This window comes from Melopsittacus undulatus (assembly GCF_012275295.1).
Source record: "Melopsittacus undulatus isolate bMelUnd1 chromosome W unlocalized genomic scaffold, bMelUnd1.mat.Z SUPER_W_unloc_8, whole genome shotgun sequence".
NCBI lineage: Eukaryota > Metazoa > Chordata > Aves > Psittaciformes > Psittaculidae > Melopsittacus > Melopsittacus undulatus.
Genome location: NW_022993950.1, coordinates 439,019 through 453,352, shown reverse-complemented (window position 1 = coordinate 453,352; position 14,334 = coordinate 439,019). Strand labels below are relative to the sequence as shown.

Genomic DNA, 14,334 nt, shown 5'->3' with positions numbered 1-14,334 from the left:
CAGCTGGATGGTTGGAAGGGAGCTTAGGGATGGGAAACCAGTTAAGTAAAGAAGAAGTAATACTTAAGCTCTTCCAACATATCCTCTCTGTGAGAGGGACAGACTATGACGAAGCTATGCTAAAAAGATTGTTGCTCTGGAGTAAGGAGAAGGAGTTAATTGTGGAGGTTGGCGAAGCCTTTAATCTCGATACTTGGGAAAAAATTGCTAAAGAAGAAGCCTCCTTTTAATGGATATTTTCAGTCCTTCTTAAGGTGAAGGGAGCAACCCTTAAAGAGACAGACTTAAAGTTAATGTTGAAATGGCTGAAGACGCATTACCCAGAGATTGATGAGTCTACCGTATTTGAGATCTCTTCATGGAATGGGGCAGGAGTTAAACTGTGGGACACAGCCCCAGAAGGCAATGACGCTGTGAAAAGTTTGTTAGTAATTTGGAGAAGTGTTTTAGAGATGTTAAAGTAAAAAAAAAAAATGAGATCATGGAGACCAGCACCCCCCCACCCCCCACCCTCCCCCCCGAACCTCCACCAGTTGCCACCACGGCTGCGATGTCTGAAGACGGGGATGAAGATAATCCTTTTGACTCAGGCCCTATTGACCCCGAGAAGGAGCCTGTGCACATTCATCAGTCTGCTGTTGCTGCTCCTGAGATTCTGACACCTGATAATTCCAATGCTGACCTGGATAGTCCTTTTGACCTGGAGCCTATTCATCCAGAAAAGAAGCCTGATTTATATCCCCCAGATCCTCCTGATAAATGGGCATCTTTAAAGGGAAAAGCAAGACGGGTGGGGGATGCAGATGTATTGCACCGTTTCCCATGGTGTGTGCGCTTCCCACCTGAGATGGGAAGGTCTCTCGTATGCTTTATCAGGGGTATCGGGCAGAATGTGTCAGACCGTGGAGTTGGGACCCCATATACAATTCCTTTGATACAGTCTCTCTGTGATACTCATGTACTAGAAGTTGGTAAATATAAGTATGTCCATGTTTCTATCAACCCTTGGAAACCTTTATAGATATTGCTGTCACTTCTTCCTACATAGGCTGGCCACCTGTGTCGGAATGAGTGTGCATTTTGGTCAGTATAAAAGCCCAAGCCTCACGCAATGTGAGGGAGGCAGAGCCTCTGCGGGGACGCCCGCTAAGCTTGTGCTTGCCATCTCGCACTGCAATGATGCTCCTCGGAGCTGGTTTCCTGATAGTCTTCACAAGGTCCTTGTGACACGCTCTGCATGTGGAACTGTGTAGAGAAAGTAATGATTGTATGGATTTTGTATTTCAAATATTGTAGTTGTGTGGAGTGTGCTTGTGGGATCCCATATGTGTGTGTATGTATGTGTGTGTATGTGTGTGTGTGTGTGTTGAGGGCAGACAGTGTTCTGTATATTTTTTTGTTGTCAGGGTCATGTAAAAGTTCTAACAGGCAGCAGTTTAACATTTCAGGCAAGAAAGGGTTAATGCAAAAGTGCGGTTGCCGGCAGATATTTGTTGCTGCTGCTGAGCAGGCAAGCATTTATAGCGGCTGCTGAATAGGCCGGCGTTTGTAGCTGTGCAAAGCAGGGTGAGCGACTCTGGAAAAGAAAAAAAAAAGAAAAAGAAAAAAAAGAAAAAAAAAAAGAAAAAGAAAAGGAGGGAAGAAGTTCATTGGAACTTCTGGGATCAGTTGATAGGCTGAACCTGCCTTCTCTCCATAGGGACACCTATTGGGTAAGAATTTTATGCATGCTAAATAATTAACTCATTCTAGCTGTTATTAGTGACTGTAGTTTTGTTGTGTATTGCTTCAAGCTTGTTTTCCAGCCAGTGTACTATCAACAGCACGTAAGGGATTTGATTCAGTGACGCTGTCAGTGTGGGTCTGTGAATAGGTTAGTCAAATCACCCTCCAATACAGTGGGCTGTCCAGTATGGTTCCCACAATGGAATGCAGACAGGCTGGTCGGACACAAGGGTCTTGTCTTTCTTGGGACACTGACAGGCTGATCAAATATAAAGAGTTCAAGGAAACCCCCCTTATAATGTTACAATGTGGTCTGAGCCATAGGGGTTAGGAAGTATTGCTTTTGATTCTGCATGTGTGAGAGAAAAAAAAAAGGGTAATGATGGAGCAAACTCCTTGACTGTTTAAAATGTGCAGTCTATTTCTGCAGCTGCTTCACATTCCTTTTGCATCAGAATGCTTCTGCTTTAAGGAATCACTTTAACCTGTGTATTTCTCAAGAACTGATAACCCGGAGGAAGGGATATATTTCTGTCCTCCTACCTACAGGTCCATGGTGGCTGCCTGCAGAGTTTGTCAAGCCTTGCCATGAGCTGGACAGACGAGTGGAGGAACTCAATGCATCAGGTACAGGAGCTGACTGTGAATACCCCAAGCAAAATGAGATAGAGGAAGAGAAAAATGAATGATTGCAAAACATCACTTGGGGGCAACTGAAAAGTAACAACTTGAATATGTATGCTTGTAAATTATTAGAGGTTGTGATTTTTTCTATAAAACCACCTATATTTACTAGCCAGTTGCTAATAAGAAACTATACCTTGTATGAATTTGTCACTTGTAAAAGAGATGCATGCAAATTTGCAGTAGCTGCTAGAAAATGCTAAGGCAAAAGCTAGAAAGATTCTAAGATGATGGTAGTGTTATAAAGCAGGTAATGGAACAAATTAAGAGGGTGGGAGAACTCCACTGTAAGAAATTTCTTTGGTTAGTCACTCACTGCTATCAGCATCTTCAGCATGCTGATGCACTTGGTAATAGTTACTCTGCTAATGTAAAACTGTGTGCGCTTTGCTGTAGCAGTGACTTGTTATTGGATGAAGCAGGTGAAACTCTGCATTGACAACAAGGTGCAAGGACTGAGACTGACCAAGTGCCTGCTACCACAGTCAAGGGCAAGACTGGGTTGGTCTCTGTGTTTGCCACCAAGAAGAACCTTTAGCTCCACTGTTGGCTGCAACCCAGCAGGTGTGGAGCGATGGGGACACATGCCATGCCAGACCTTGATATGAGGGATGGCCTCTGCTGTTATCAGATAGCCATCCAGGAGAAAAAGGATAGGCCCAGCTGTGTACAGCTATCGACAGGACCATACTAACTGCCAGCAAAACGCACAAAGCCCATAACTCAACAACATAAAGAAACAGCAATGACAGAAATCTTTGTAATATCTGTTCTATTATGTGTGACCATGAGTAATGGACAAGTACACTGAGCACATCTGTTAAATCCCAAATATTCCAACCTGTTACACGGTGTGTAGGAATTACTGGTATGCCACATGTTATAAGGGTTCAAGTGACTTCAAATCAGACTAATCTTACTGAAATAATGCTGCCTAGAGTAGTGGGTGGTTATGTTACACAAATCAAGCAGTAATAGAGCAGTCACACCAAATTGTAATAAACTTTTAGTAAAACTAAAAACGGGGAACTGTGGAGACAGTGTTCTCACAGGAGAATGGATATTTGGTACATGAACTCTGAATAACTCTGAAAGATACAGCAAAGCCATGAGAGGCCCGAGGAAGCTTAAGCAAGCAAGATAAGAAGAAGCTGGAATTCACTGACTTATGAGAATTGTGGACTGTTGGCAAGCTTTTGAGGTCAAGTTCTCACACCTGTGCTTAACCAATTATATGTTAGTCACTAAGGGTCTTCAAGACAAGTATCCAATCATGATATGCCAAATTGCTGTAGGTGTGTGTAAGTAATAGTATATTTTCCACTACACCACTATATTCATAGCTTTTCTTGATGGTTTAATTCCTAACTTCTCCACTTGCTGCTTATTTAAAACACTAATTTGAGCCCTGTATGAATTAAAAATTCCAGACTTACTTGCTTTGGACCCACGGGGATATGTATATAGGGTTCCTTATCAGTGGATCATTGGCAGGTGTTCAGAGTCAGCTGCTGGAGCCCCAAACAACGGCTTCTAGATTTTTAACCCCTTCATGTCTTCCCGCAAAGGTGCAAAACATTTAATGTCACTGTTGCTGGAGGGGGTGGTTGCCTGTCTTTCTGGGCTCCTAACTGCCAAAGATAATTTCTTTCTGAATCCAGAGTCTGTCCTGGTCTGTCTTGGGATGGTTTGGGATCCCGGCAGGGCAGCTGGGCCGGGGTGGGGTTTGTGACTGACCTGCTGAACCCTCCTGCTCCTGTCCGTGCCACCCTCTGGATTAGTCCAGCCCATCTCACACCCATGGGTGACTATACTGTGTATTACCGCCTCTGCCCAAGTCAAAACGTGCATGGGGGGGTGTGTGGTGTGTGTGTGTTCTGAGAGGTTTGCCAATTGTGCTCAGTGGCTGCTTAAATTCTCTCCCTAAGAGACTGAACAAATATTTTCAGGGCATCTGATAACCCTCTAACAAAGGTTCTGAGGTGGCTGGGATCTACGGGAGTGGTCATCAGTACTCCATGCAACCCTCTCTCACACACTGCTTGGATGCAAGCAACCTTTTGTACTCCCTCCGGTAGCCTGGACAGTCCTTTCACTTGAGCAGTGACAGGCTTTCTGCTCTCCCTGGGGTCTATGCCCCCACCTCAGTAAGCCCTCAGGAGGTTATCAAGCAATCGCCCACTGGTCTGTTGCTCAAAACCACTTATGTACCCCAAACCCTGCTCGCTTTGTCACTTAACAGTATCTGATCTCCCTCTGTCAGAGAGACTCTCCACAAATATTCTGTTTCTGTTTTGCAATTCACTGAGCTCAGGTCCCGACCATGGTTCTGGGGTTGTCACCTTGTGGACCCGTGTGCCTTTCAGTTTTAATAAGAGGTAACATGTTCTTTTCCTCCAGTTCCTCCACCTCTTCAGAACTACCCTCATCAAAATCTCCCCAGATATCCCTATGCCAGACCTCCAGGTCTGTGCCTGCAATCAATTTCTGAATTTGGACAATACTGGGGTTTTTTTTTTTGCTCGTGCCAACATAATTTCAATTCTGTGTTCCAATAAACACATTCACTCTCTTTTTTTTTTTTTAATTCCTCTTTTAAACAGACCAGTTGGGGGCATCACAACCCAAGGAGACAATTTAGGTTTTGTGACCAAACATGGCAGATATTTATATTTGCCATATTTAGGGGAAAAAATGCTGCAGGAGGCACTAAACCTGGTACAGTTTATGCTGTTACTGTTCCCCAGGTAAACAACCAACCATATCTGGTTTAGATTATGTTTATGCAAATTTACTTATTTCAATCTCTTAAACAACAGTGTCCTGTAATAATGAAGTCTCAGATAGCTCAAAGATTGGTCTGGAAATGAAGCCTGCAGTGAAACAAACTGGGAAAGGCAGAAAGGCTGTCATGGTTTAACCTCAGCCATCAACTAAATACCATGCAACCACTCGCTGGGATACCTGTGAGTGGGTTTTTCAAAACTTTTTTTCCTTAATGATTCCTGAAAGGGAATACTTAGAGTCTCAGTGATAATGCCTTATAATTTTTTTTTTACTATTTTAGTTTTGCAGATGGAAAACAAAATCCCTTTGTCATGTTCTTAGTGGAGAAATTTATATGCTTGCACATCAGCTTTAAAGACATGCTAGATTTATAAAATGCATTTAAAGTTTATTTGAATTTTTAGAGGCCATCCAGCCAGTTCTTTATCCACTGAGTGGTCCACCTATCAAATTGATGTCTCTCCAATTTAGAGACAAGGATGTCATGTGGGACAGTGTTGAACGCTTTGCACAAGTCCAGGTAGATGACATTAACTGCTCGACCCCTGTCCATCAGTTCCGTAGCCCCATCATAGAAGGCCACCAAATTGGTCAGGCAGGATTTCCCCTTAGTGGAGCCATGCAGGCTGTCACCAAGCACCTTGTGGTTTTCATGTGCCTTAGCATGACTTCCAGGAGAATCTGCTCCATGATTTTGCCAGGCACAGAGGTGAGACTGACTAGTCTGTAATTCTCTGGGTCATCCATTTTCCCCTTCTTGAAAATGGGGGTTATATTTCCCTTTTTCCAGTCGTTGGGAACTTCACCTGACTGTCATGATTTTTCAAATATGACAGCTAGTGGCTTAGCAACTTCATTCGCCAGCTCCTTCAGGGCCCACAGATGGATTTCATCAGGTCCCATAGACTTGTGTATGCTCAGGTTCTTAAGATGGTCTCAAACCAGATCCTCTCGTACAGTGGGCCTAGGGTCTTCATTTCCACAGTCCTTGCATCTGCCTTCCAAGTCTTGGGTGGTGTGGTCAGAGCATTTGCCAGCTAAGACTGAGGCAAAGAAGTCATTCAGAATATCAGCCTTCTCCAGATCCAGGGTAGCCAGTTCTGAGAGCTTCCGGAGAGGGCCCATGTTATCCCTAGTCTGGCTTTTATTTACAATGTACCTATAGAATCCCTTACTGTTATCTTTCACATCCCTTGCCTTTCATATACTTTGCTATCTCTCTCAGTCATGAGAAGGGATCAGCTCTCAGCTAGGGTCCTATGCATTACATTTGGTCCTTTGGCTCTCGATCACGATGGAGACACACGTGACACAATGTCTCATGATTGGTAATATAGGATGTCCATATTGTTAATAAAATGAGTATAACAACTATTATGCACACTGAAGGATGCTAGAGCTGTATTCCCACTACTACTACTCAGGTTGTATATATTTTCTGTACTATTAGAACAGTGATTACAAGCACTTAGGTTACAACATTTGATAACAACAATACTAGCATTAGCTATAGTTACTACATCTTAATCCGTTTGATGTTGTACAAACAATAATTTGTAGCATTTTTCTGACAAACTGGTTTTCCACAGGTGTACTCCTGGGAAAAATGTTGAATTAGCTATGAAGGCAAGGTTCATTCACATGACAGAGGTAACTATCTTGTCTGTGAGGTGTGGTGCTGCATTTCCATTTCCAGTGCACAAGTGAGATGTCAGTCCTTCTCTGATATCTTTCTGTGGTAATGGCATTGCCCAAAGGGACCATAAGACATATAAGGACGGCTAGGATCTGTAGTTCCTGTAAAACACAAAGCTAAAACATAATAATATCATTCTGTTACATAGCATTTATTCACAGGGACATGTTCCCATTTTTCTGTTATGATTTTGTAACCTGAAATCTTAAACTAACAACAGCATGTGTGCCTTTAACATAGTAGAATAGGCCAAACTGTTCTAACTTAGTAACACAGAAAGGAATGTTCAGCTAATGGGGGAAAGAACATTGTGGGACTGATAACAACTAGGAAGACAGTAAATAAGACCAGGGATGTCAGCCTTCAAGATAAGAGAGTGGCGCCCAGCGTGGAGGGAGACTGGAACAGAAGCAAAGACATACCAACTGCTATCTCAGCACTAGGATCTTGCAAGTGTGTGCAAGCACTGAGGTCATTCAGTAAACACAGCAAGGAAGACTATCAGCGACCATCAGAGACCCCCACTCAGCAAGAAAGCACATGTGCAATTAGGATGCAAATATTATAATTAGTTCCTGGGAAATCATAGAATAGTTAGGATTGGAAAGGACCTTAAGATCATCTAGTTCCAACCCCCCTGCCATGGGCAGGGACACCTCACACTAAACCATGCCACCCAAGGCTTCATCCAACCTGGTCTTGAACACTGCCAGGGATAGAGCATTCACAACCTCCCTGGGCAACCCATTCCAGTACCTCACCACCCTAACAGTAAAGAATTTCTTCCTTATATCCAGTCTAAACCTCTGCTGTTTAAGTTTCAACCCATTACCCCTTGTCCTATCACTCTATGAATATGCATGAGTATGCTAAATATACAGCCGCTGTTGGCAAGTATTGGGTGCGCTCACCTTTGCGAAATGATTCGCGTGTGCGCCCAGTGCTGTTAGAAAAGGGTGACATTTTATGTTAAAAATAATCATATAGAGTGATAGAAGTGACTATATTTGAAAGTTTGTAAATCAATAGAAGGCCTTTATATATTAACAAGTTGTAACTTTGCTGTTCTGTACCTTAGTTAATCTATAACTAAATATCACAATGAAGTCCTAGCAGTAGAAATTAACATAGCCATATATGGAGAATGGTGCCTTACCCAAGCAGAACATACGAACTGACCAGAGGCAGCCAAATGAAAACAAGAGAATGCTGGCATCCACATAATGGTTGGGGCCTGTCCAAAGAATGGAAAGGTGAAAAGGACAGAGTGAGGAAGACTTCTTACTTCATCTGAGGAAGACTCCTTACTTCATCAGGACAGCCACCAGAGGGGAGCTGCACAAGCGCAGAAGAGGCTGATGTCATAATGGACTGATGAGGCAATCCCTGATGCATATGTATTAGTTAAGGTAGCAATCTATGTTGAATATGCAATAATTGCGAAACTTTTGATGTATAAAATGTGAACGCGATATGATGAGGTTGAAGCCAGATTTGGGCACGTGCCCCTGGTTTCCCAGCACTGCAATAAAGAACCTCATATAACCATTCCGGTGGTTATGTGTCTATTTCTACTCTAACAGTGCTGCAATAAAGAATGCCTGCTTTCTAAAACTCCAAACTGAGTCTTAGTTTCTCCAACAGACTTTTACGGTAACAGTTTTATTTGCAAATCAGGGGTAGTCATTCTCATTAAAGGTGTTTCCATTTCCCCAATGGGTCTATTGTTCAATATCTGTAGTGCTTCAGGCAAATGGACCCTCCATGTGTTTAATTCTTGTCTGCGAGGTGTGGTGCTGCTCTTCCATATCCAGTGCACAAGTCAGCCCTTTTCAGATATCTTCCTGTGGTGATGGCATTGCCCAAAGGGACCATAAGACATATGAGGACGGCTAGGATCTGTAGTTCCTGTAAAACACAAAGCTAAAACATAATAATATCATTCTGTTAAATAGCATTCATTCACAGGGACATATTCCCATTTTTCTTGCCCGGATTTAATCATTAATACTGCATTGTCTTTTCCAGTGACAATAATTTCGGCCAGTTTGGGTGGGCCCTTGGGTGTTTGGACCCAAACTTTAGCTCCACTATTCAACTGGTCAGTGGATTCAAATCCATGATTCCCTCAAGCTGTAGCTATCTGTGGGGCTTTCCCCTTACTCATTTGTGTTTTCAACACAGGAAAAATCAACATTTGGGCAACACAGTCTTGTGGCTGAATTAAGATATCTTGATCTCCGCTATTCAACAAAATCACCTTGATTTCCCTTTGATAATCTGAGTCAATGATGCCCCAAAGTATTTTAATACCTTTGATGGCTAAAGCAGACGTGGGGCTATCAAACCAAAGTAACCTGATAGAATATATACCCAAACACCAGTATCAATGACACAAACGCCTCAGGTGTTCAAACTATGCATTTGTGAAACATAGAAATCTAATCCTGCAGCATCCAGAGTTGCTTGATAAGGTACTAAAGCTCCCTCCTTTATTTCCCAGTACGTGTGGGTCTCTGCTACCGTTAATGGTTTTATTTGCAAATTAGGGGTAGTCATCCTCACTAAAGGGGTTTCCATTTCCCCAATGGGTCTGCTGTTCAATATCTGTAGTGCTTCAGGCAAATGGTGTCTCCATGTGTTTAATTTGCCTCCCCCAGACTCTTCAACTGTTCCTTAAGCAAGCCATTCATCCGTTCAATTAATCCCATGGCTTGTGGATAATATGGTATATGAAATATGCATTGGATGTTGTTCAAATCAGCAAATTGTTGTACTTTCTGTTTTTTTAAAGTGTGAAACACTGTCACTCTAAATTTGCAAAGGAATGCCATAGTATGAAATAATCAGTTCCAGTGGTTTAATTGTACTATTCTGGGTTGCTGGCCTACATGGATGTGCTATTAAATGTGCTATCCCTTGTATGTGTCAATGGCTGCACACACATATCAACAAACCTGATGGGCCGGCAGAGGACCTATATAATCCATTTGCCAGATTTGCCCTCATAATTTTCCCCAATTCAATTGCCCTCGTACCATACGTGGTATGGTCCTTTGCTGTGTATGTTGGCAGATGAAGTACTGTGTGGAGACAGTGTTCTCACAGGAGAATGGATATTTGATACATGAGCTCTGAATAACTCCGAGGGATACAGCAAGGCCGTGGGAGGCCCGAGGAAGCTTAAGCAAGCAAGATAAGAAGAAGCTGGAATTCACTGACTTATGAGAACTGTGGACTGTTGGCAAGTGTTCGAGGTCAAGTTCTCACACCTGTGCTTAACCAATTATATGTTAGTCACTAAGGGTCTTCAAGACAAGTATCCAATCATGATATGCCAAATTGCTGTAGGTGTGTGTAAGTAATAGTATATAAGGAGTTAATGCTTTGCAATAAATGGCTATTTGTCTGATCATATTGGTCTCTGCCTGAGTCCATTCCGTGGCAGTACTGGGCTGAATGATACCCAAATTTATGACACCCCCGTGGTCCTAGGCCCACCTGCAAGTGGCTTTTTCCCCAAGATGACCACATTTCTGTTGTGCCCATTTGGCTAAACCCATCTGTATGTGATGAGCGTCTTCCATGACTTGGGGAGTTTTTGCTTGTCCATCTGCAGTAGAATTATGTACCATTGTTCCACGCTGGGTGTCTACATGGAACACTGTGACTTGAGTTTGTTGAACAAATGCCCAAATATCTTGCTACAACTCCTTCCCCCATATTTCTTTGGAATGCATTTTCCAGTCATGTTTGGCCCAAGTTGAGAGCCAAGAAGCTAAACCATTGGCAACTGACCATGAATCTGTAAAAACATGACATTATCCTAGTTCTTTTTATTAACTGCCACATATACAGCATAGAATTTGGCATACTGGCTACTTTAACCTTCACCTGTTGTGTCTTGGAACTTACTTGGGGATAGGTTAAGGCTATGCCTTTCCAAAAACATTTCCTGTTAATATATTTAGAAGACCCATCAGTAAACAATGCATGCTTCCTTTCTTCACCTGTCACTTGGCCTAGGGTTTCCCCATTTTTGAGATGATTCTTGATTTCTGTCCGGGTGATCTACATTTGCTGGTTCACTTGCAGGGGCGTTGGCAACTTTCTCATTAAGAGCTGCAACTCCCACAACACTTACTTTAGCTCTATCTTGGATATACCATTTCCATTTAATTACGCTAGCTTCCTGAACATGGCCTAACTGGTGTATCTTGGGAGAACTGTTTACACACTGCATTATCAGAATTTCAGGGCTTACTACATTGTACCAAACTGTCATTTATTTCATTTCCAATAAGGCCCTAGAATGTGCCCAAAACTGCTTCCTCAATGGTGTAAACCTTCATACAGTTTCAGGTACTTTCACGTTCAAAAATCCTAAGACAACTTTCTTCCTACACTGCTCCTGCCAAACACTCCAACTGGCATATCATTCCAGAAGAAATTCAATTCTGCCTCTCCAACCTGTACTGAACAGAGGTCCAGAGAGTGATGAAGTGCTTGTTCAAATGTTTCAAATGATTGCTGCTGCTCATTTCCCAACTCAAATCCATATTTCTTTTGCATTACTTTACATAATGGAGCAAATATTTGCTCAAAATGAGGGATGTGTTGTCAACAAAAGACAAATCAATGATTTGATAAGATACCACTTTACTTTCTGGAGTAACAAAATCTAAAATCGCGTGTACGTGTTCAGCAATGGCGGCTCAAGGGTGGGAGAGCAGCCAGGGAGAGGATCTGCGCTGAGCTGGGTAGGAGGCTTTTAGAAAAAGAGGCAGCGCCCACAAAGCTGCCCAAGGGTGGTCTGTGGTGCCCTGCATCCCTGGGGAATAGCGAGCAATTGGATTGGGCTGCACAACTGTATTGCAGCATATATAAAACCTCCTTTCCTCTCTGTCGGGCTACGGATATCCTTAGCTGCCTTTGCGGCAAGGCCACCTTGTCGGCTCACGTTCAACTTGGCGTCCACCGGGAGCCCCCCCCACGTCCCTTCCTGCAAAGCTGCTTTCCAGCCACTCAGCCTCCGGCATATACCGGTGCGTGGGGTTGTTCCACCCCAGGTGCCAGACTCGTGCACGTTCAGGTTCCTCAGGCCGTCTCGAACCGGATCGTTTCCCGCGATGGGAGGGACTTTGTTCCCCCAGTCCCTGCCTTGAGCTTCAGGGACTTGAGGCATGTGGGAACAGTGATTGCCAGTGAAAACGGAGGAAAAAATAATCGCTGAGTACCTCGCTCAGCCTTCTCCATGTTGGTGGTCACTAGATCATCTCCTGTCTTACTTACTGGAGGGGAGTGGGTCCTTGCTTCCACCCTCTGCAGGCTTCCTTTTTGTGCTTGAGTTTGGCCAGGACCTTCCTCGCTCATCCACATGGGCCTCCCGGCATTCTGGCCAGACTTCCTGCTCGTTGGGATGGACCAACTCCTGAGTTTGGTGGACGTGACCCTCCAGTACGAACCAGCTTTCTTGGGCCCCTCTTCCCTCCAGGGCCTTATCCCATGGGACGCTTCGAAGCAGATGCCTGAAGAGGCCAGGGTCAGCTGTCCTCAAGTGCAAGGGTGCGAGCTTCTCTTTCACCCTCCTCTCGAGAGCCTGAAATCCACCATCTCACGATCACTGCAGCCAAGGCTGCCTTTGACCTTCGCACCCCCAACAAGCCCCTGGCCAGTAGGAGGTCCAGCAGAGCACCTCTCCTCGTTGGCCTCTCTATCGCTTGGGTGAGGAACTTGTCGTCGGCGCACTCCAGGAACCTCCTAGATTGCTTAGGCCCCGCTGTGTTGTCCCTCCAGCCAATACCGGGGTGCTTGAAGTCCCCAGCGACTACCAGGGCCTGCGAACGCGAGGCTGCTCCTGTTTGTCTTTAGGGGGCCTCACCCGCTTCTTCTTCCTGGTCGGGCGGCCTATAGCAGACACCCGCAACGATGCCACCCTCACCCGTCTACTCTTCCATCCTTACCCACAAGCTCTCGGTCAGCTCATCCGCCCTCCCCAGGCAGGGCTCCATGCAGTCCAGCTGTTCTCTTACCTAAAAGGGCCACTCCCCCTCCTCATTTTCCCAGCCTGTCCTTCCTAAAGAGTCACGGGAGCCATCCCACCACGCCTCCGTGATCCCAACGAGATCGTAGCCCTGCCACCGCACATGCATCTCCGGCTCCTCATGCTTCTTCCCCATACTGCCTGCGATCGCGTACAGGCACTTCAGACAGGCACCCCAGCATGTTGGCTCCCTAGAAAGGGCTTTGGGGACTTCTCCAGAATGGCGCCTTGTAGGCGCTTCTTTGCTTACATGCAAATGCTGGAGGTGACCTGCTGGCTGGAACCAGCCCTGTCTGCCACAGGGCAGACCCTGACCTCTTCTGGCAGAGGCAGCCACCCCTGGAGGTGTGGTGTCCAGTTCTATGAATAATGGATGGAGGGGCTGGCCACTTGGGAGGAATATAGGACAGTTGTTAGAGGATGTAGGGAGGCAATTAGGACAGCTAAGGCCTCCTTGGAACTTAATCTTGCTAGTGGGGTTAAGGACAATAGAAAGGGCTTCTTCAAATACATAGCGAATAAAACTAACACAAGAAGCAATATAGGCCCATTGCTGAACGAGGTGGGTGCCCTGGAGGCAGAGTATATAAAGAAGGCAGAGGTGCTGAATGCCTTCTTTGCCTCTGTCTTCACTCCTGCAGACTCTCCCCAGGGGCCCCAGATTCCTATAGCCCCAGAAGGAGTCAGGACAAAGGAGGAGTTGGCTTTGGTAGATGAGGATCGGGTTAGGGATCAGCTAAGCAATCTGGACATCTATAAATTGATGGGTCCGGGTGGAATACACCCACGGGTGCCGAGGGAGCTGGCAGAGGTCATTGCTAGGCCACTCTCCATCATCTTTGGTAAGTCGTGGGAAACGGGAGAGGTGCCCGAGGATTGGAGAATGGCAAATGTTACGCCAGTCTATAAGAAGGGCAAGAAGGAGGACCCGGGTAATTATAGATTGGTCAGCCTTACCTCCATCCCTGGAAAGGTGATGGAACAACTTATTCTGGTCGCCATCTCTAGACATATCAAGGATGAGGCGGCCATTAAGAACAGCCAACATGGTTTTACCAGGGGGAAGTCATGTCTGACCAACCTTACAGCCTTCTGTGAAGAAGTAACTAGGTGGAGGGATGATGGTAGAGCGGTAGATGTGGTTTTTCTTGATTTCAGTAAAACATTTGATACTGTCTCCCACAGCATCCTCATAGATAAGCTAAGGAAGTGTGGGCTTGATGATCAGGTAGTGAGGTGGATCAAGAACTGGTTGAAAGGAAGAAGGCAGAGAGCTGTGGTCAATGGGGCGGAATCTAGCTGGAGGTCTGTGACTAGTGGAGTCCCTCAGGGGTCGGTGCTGGGACCAGTGCTGTTTAATATCTTCATCAACGACCTGGATGAGGGAACTGAGTGTACC

At 44.9% G+C, this 14,334-nt stretch overlaps 1 pseudogene; it reads left to right on the top strand.

Annotated features, from left to right (window-relative positions):
• Positions 1 to 12,311: 12,311 nt before the first annotated feature.
• The window catches only part of LOC117438309 (uncharacterized), a 66,902-nt pseudogene continuing 64,879 nt past the window's right edge, over positions 12,312 to 14,334 (top strand).